The sequence below is a fragment of the Echinops telfairi genome, unplaced genomic scaffold (genome assembly GCF_000313985.2).
Source record: "Echinops telfairi isolate 266 unplaced genomic scaffold, ASM31398v2 ScPeMD7_18;HRSCAF=68, whole genome shotgun sequence".
NCBI lineage: Eukaryota > Metazoa > Chordata > Mammalia > Afrosoricida > Tenrecidae > Echinops > Echinops telfairi.
This window is the reverse complement of record NW_022103915.1, coordinates 6,216,809-6,222,480: the sequence shown is the minus strand read 5'-3', so window position 1 is coordinate 6,222,480 and position 5,672 is coordinate 6,216,809.

Below are 5,672 nucleotides of genomic sequence, written 5' to 3'. Positions count from 1 at the left end.
TCTCTTTTGTTTAACACAGACGGTCTCAGCTGTCCCAGGGTCATTCCATCAGGACTGGCAACAATGCCAAGAGAGCCTCAATGGAAGACGAGAGCAGTTGGACTCCTGGGCGCCCTGGGGCCCTCCCCACCTTCTTACTGTGGGCTGGCACACACACCCCTTTCCCAATAATGGGCATTCAGACCCAGAAGTCATGTCAAGACCTGGCTGGGAGTGGGAGGCAGGTGGTTCAGCCGACTCACATTGAAATGAGACATTAACTCTGCTTTTGACCATATCCTGGGGATGAACTGGCCATCTGGTCTCTTCGCAAAGGAAGTCCCAGCTGGATGCTTCGCCTTACGGTAACCATGACCACCAAAAGAAGGTACCACTTTCCAGACAGAACAGCAGCTCGGCAAGAAAATCCTTCATTGTCTCCCAAGCCAGGATTTCTGCCACAAAGGCTTCTGAAGGACGCCGAGGGTCAAAAGAGTCAGAGGACCAGGTAACAAACAGCAACAAAGAGAGGCTCGTGTCCCCAGGTCAACCGCACATTTGTGTGCCTTGGACCCACCCCGCCTGCCCAGCACATGGTCCCCAAGCTTGTCCTTGTATTTGCATGACCAACCAAGCAAACACGTGAAGGGTAACCTCTCTCCATGTGCCAAATGCACCTAAAAGCCTGCTCCATGGGCAAAGATGGAGTCTGCTATACAGGAGTGAGCTGGAGAGAAGCAAATCGGAAATGCAAGGTGAGCAGAGAGCTACCATGTGCCAGGTCCAGGCTGGTGGGCGAATGGCATAGCCATTCTTTCTGCACCCCGGGGGATGGTAAGCACCCCCACCCCTCCCGCTGTCTGAAATGGACACCCCAAGAAGGTCATTCATCCCCCCCAGGAGGACATGATTCCTGAGGAGGACACAGGCCATCCCTGCCCACAAAATGCATCATTAACAGAGTAAAACACACAAAGAACATTTCATTCAAGGTCAAGGAAACAACAGTCAAAGCATAGCCCGTCACAACAGATTGAACGCCGAGAGGAAACAAGGCCGACAGGGGGGCCCATGCAAAGCAGGGTGCGAGTCCATGTGTCAGTGCTGCACGCGGGGTGGGCGGGGTACGCCATCTCTTCCCCGAAGGTTGGCTTCGCATCGTCGAAGGTCTCCAAGCAGCATTTGATACTGAAAACGTGGATTTTCCTCTATGATTAATCATAAATAATGTACTCATAGAAGGAGAATCTACCTTTTAAATACCAAAGAAGGGTTCCGTCCTGGGAAAAGGCGCTGGACCTGAGGCTGGAGTGATCGGAAACGAAAGCGGCACAAGGTAAAAGACAAGCTTCCATGGAGAGACAGGATGGTCGGCAGAGGGGCTTCTCCCCACGAGACGCCTACAGGCCGGCCCTCCCCAGACACCACGTTGCTGATGACGCTCTGCCAGCGGCCCCCTGCTTTCCCTTCCCCGGGGAAGGGGGAGGGGGCGGGCCCTACGCTTGATTTCGGACCCTGGAGGTCTCAGAAGCAGAATTTGGTACTGAAAACGTGGATTTTCCTCTATGATTAACCATCAAAACGTAACCATAAAAGGAAAATCTACCTTTTAAATACCAAAGATTTCAGCCTGGCAGGCAGACTACGTCAAAAATCAAAGGATGGAAACCACGGCGCCGCTGTCGTGGTGAGACTGTGACCGCAGACCTCGGCCGATCGGCCAAGCTGGCAGCCACAGCACCACGAGTGGGCCACGGAGGTCTCCTCCCGACGGGTGGTCCACAGCGACTACGGTGCGAACCAAGCTCCTGCTCTAGGGTCCCCCGTCTTGGCACTTACCCCGGGGCCACTCTACTGTCTCTCTCCTGAACGTGGCTTTCCACTACAGGACTGCACCCTAGCAGCATTTGATACTGAAAATGTGGAATTTCCTCTATGTTTAACCACAAAGAACATAAACATAGAAGGAATATCCACCTTTTAAATACCAAAGAAGGATTTAGTCCTGGAAAGCATGTAACTAAGCACAACCCGGCCGAAAGGAAAGGTCACCGAGGGCAGGCAAAGGCTACACGGGCCTCGGGAAGAAGTCGAGGTGGTGGCCTGCAACATCGCTACCACGGAATCTTCTGGAAGAAGCCAATCTTTGTGAGGAGCCTCACAAACCAAAGAGGAGCTTTCTGGGGTCCGGCTTCTGCAGGAGACTCAACCTCTTCCCGGAGGAGGAGTTTGGGTTCCAGAATGTTCCAAAGCCACCTGACATACTGGCCGTGTGGAGTTCCTCAACGGCTAACCACACAGCAGAGGGACCTAAGGGGACTGTCCGCCTTTTAAATACCCAGAGTGGGGTAGCCCTGGAGAGCACCAACCGGAACCCAATCCACCGGGAGTAAAAATCAGACCGGGCAGGACAGTCAGACGCTGTAAGTCTGAGGAAGGTACGAGGAGGGCAGACCCGTGGCCCCATCCCAGTCAGATGGTGGGTCTCCCTCGGCCGTGGCGCACCCTGGCAGGGGCTAAGCCTATGGTCTCTTGCCTCCCTGTGGCGCCGTGGCCAGGAGTATTCCCAAGGCGTCACTGGAGGCTGAAAAAGCAGATGTACTTCAGAAACACAAGGCAGAAACAGAACACACACAGGGAGCAGAGTAGGGATGCCCCTCGTTTAAGTTTCCAGAACATCGAGGTCAGAAGGAGAGCAATTCTGCCAGACAGCGTCACCACCAGAAGCCACCCTCAAGTCCAGCGTCAACGACAAGCCAAGCATCCCGTCACATAGCTTGGAGAGGTGACCCTTCCAGAGAGCGAAATGGGTTCAGAAAGTGTCGACGGGCAGGATTTCATAGGTCAATGCGATAGATTGTCAGAAGTGGATTAGACCAGAGGGTCACAAAGAGTCGTTCTTCCAATACAACGGGGGAATAGTACAGCATCGTGTGCCCCAGTCACACCAAGGAGTGGCAGAGTTGCCAGGAAAGAAAACACTCTAGATTCAAGTGGACTGGATGCAGACGCTGTCCCCCATAGGTCCCCTGACTCCTTAGGAAGGCGCACCTCTCCAAAAGCACCACGGACCCGCTTCTGCAAGGTGGCCATCCCCTTTAGGAAGTCGCTCTGAATGCAGATTGCAGCCTGAGGACAAACGAGCCAGCTGAACATGCTCCACGAGCGAGGACCCACCCTGTGGGTGGGCCCTCCAGCCGTGTCCACAAAGGGCTACCACATCACTATCTCTTTTCTTTTCTACGACTGGAACTGTTTCTCAGTAGCCTTGGTGTTTCAAGAGCGCCGCCTCGTCACCAGTGTGGAGTTAGGGACGCCTCCTAAAGATGGATGGCCGCAGAAGGTGGTGAACCAGGTAACACCCCTCGGCTACCAAGAGCCAGAATCCCTTCCCTGAAGCTGCAGCCACTGGACATGCATGCTGATCTCTCGCACTCGGCACAGTTTGTCACATCGAAAGCAAGCACCCCATGGGAAGAGGGTCTGCACGTACCGCTCAAGAGTCCACTTGTTTCCGGGGGGCCGGTGTGGCCTTCACGGAGTCCTGTTCAAAATAAAAGACACTGCTGGTTAGGGGACCAGATGGGCTAAGTCATAGGTAACTACTTTGTGTGAACAAACACCCTTCACGTGCCCCAAGAACGTTCCTTGCAAGAATGTCCAGAAATGCCGTGGACCTGGTGACACGCACACACGTCGGGAGACAAGTCAAGGACCGCCTTTTGAAGAATCAGAGAGGGGCAGTATCAACCTAGCCACTGACTCCTCCCAAAAACAGCACCTGGAGAGCATAGCTTTTCGGAGCCAACAGGCATCTTTACCTTTTAAAATATAATTACTTCACTTCGAAAGCATCGGTATGGCTCATGAGTCTCACAATCATCTTGTACGTCTTCTGAGCCCCCTTTCCGCCCCACCCTGTGGCTCTTTGTCTTATCTCTTCCTTGCAAAGATAAGCTTTGGAAACTAAGGGATCGGATAATATGTATTTTGGTATTCACCCACCAATCGTGCTGAATAAGCTTTTGGTCACACAAGTCAGTATACTAGTTCATAGCGCCTGATGCTTGTGGGTTTCCTGAGGAAACAGGCCGGTGTCAATACTTGCTCAAAATAAAAGAAAACACTCACCTTCTGGCCGGCCACCTGCTTGCATAGCCTCGACCAGGGGCTGACACTTGCCTGAACTTGGCACCGTGCGCCACCACCGCAAGGCCTTCTAGGAGATCAATGAAAAAGGGGACTTGGGAAGGAGAGTTCCACTGCGGGATGTTGACTGTGAACGAAGTGAAGCAGAGCGTCGTAGGAGCGGTCCAGCACCGCCTCTGTACAGCTGCCCCTTGTCCAGCTCAAAGGACCGGCCTCTGCAAAGCAAAGTAGACAGGAGGCTCATACACAGGGAACAGGCGCCCTCAGTGGCCCCAGGCTCCCGGGGAGCCTTCCTCTCCTGTACCATGCTGTTCATGGCATGATGTGGAAGCCCCCAAGATGGAAGATGAGGTTCAATGCTGAACAAGTGCGGTCCTCTTCACGTTTCCTTCAGCGTCCAGGGGGCCACAGGTCCTTCTGGTCCACGGGGTGGCTCAGAGCCCAAATCCCCTCCAGGAGGCCAGAATGGATTCTGAGGGCCCAGGGGCTATAACGCACACATCAGACAGAGAATGTATAACCCACTAAGTGTAGTTCGGGAAACAAGAGGAGGTGCTGCCAACACTGCTTTCCCTGGCATTGACACCCCCTCCAGAAGGATGATTCTTGAATTAGTAAGATGCGTTAATGTGATCATTCTTGATGGGCTACAGACAAGCCTTTGCATGAAAACAGCTGTATGATGGATTGAACTGTGACCCCCCAAATATGTGCTGTAATGTAAACCCAACCATCCATGCCTGTGGTTGTACTCCTGTGTGGTGGTGAGTTGTTTGGTTATGTTAATGAGACAAGAGTAGTCTAAGATAGATCTTGAGTCCATCTCTTTGGTGATCGACAGGCCATTAAACAAGCTGGAGCAGACAAAGCACAGGACAGGTCCCGCAAAGGAGGAGCAGAGGCTCAGAGACAAAGGCTTTCCTCTAGAGCGGGGAAAGGTACTCTAGCCCATGGATGCCCTCAACTGAGAAACAACATTTGTTTGTTAAAAGCAGCCCCTGGTGGTACTTATTTCAGAGCAGCCCTCGAGAACTATGACAAGCCGTTGCTGCTGCAGACACACCTTTGCTTCCGGCCACCTATGATGGGAGGACTTGGGCGATGGGCGGGGCAAGAGGCAGCCATTAGCGAGGATAACTGCTGAGGCCAGGGAGATCCGAATGTCATGGAGGAGGCTCCCCAAGACTCTCTTCTGTGAGGATAGATGATACTCAGACAGAAGTGCATCCATATATATATTTGGGGGGCCCTGAATATTGTACCAAGGTATAACAATGAGAGCTATAAAGTACCAAAGTGAAGTGTCGTGCCTCTTCTCCGAGCTGGCGGAGCTGCGGGAATGCCTCCTAAGAGAGACAGATGGTGGGGGTTAGCGGTTGAAGACCCTAGATGAACTAACAGACGTGTTGTCTGGATCACAACCCAACCACTTACCTCGGAGGGTCACGAGGCCACTGCAGCGCCCACCTTGAGCTGCAGGTTGACATTTAATCTTGAAAAGAAATCATCCAAGAATGATTCATCAAGAACCACACACACACACA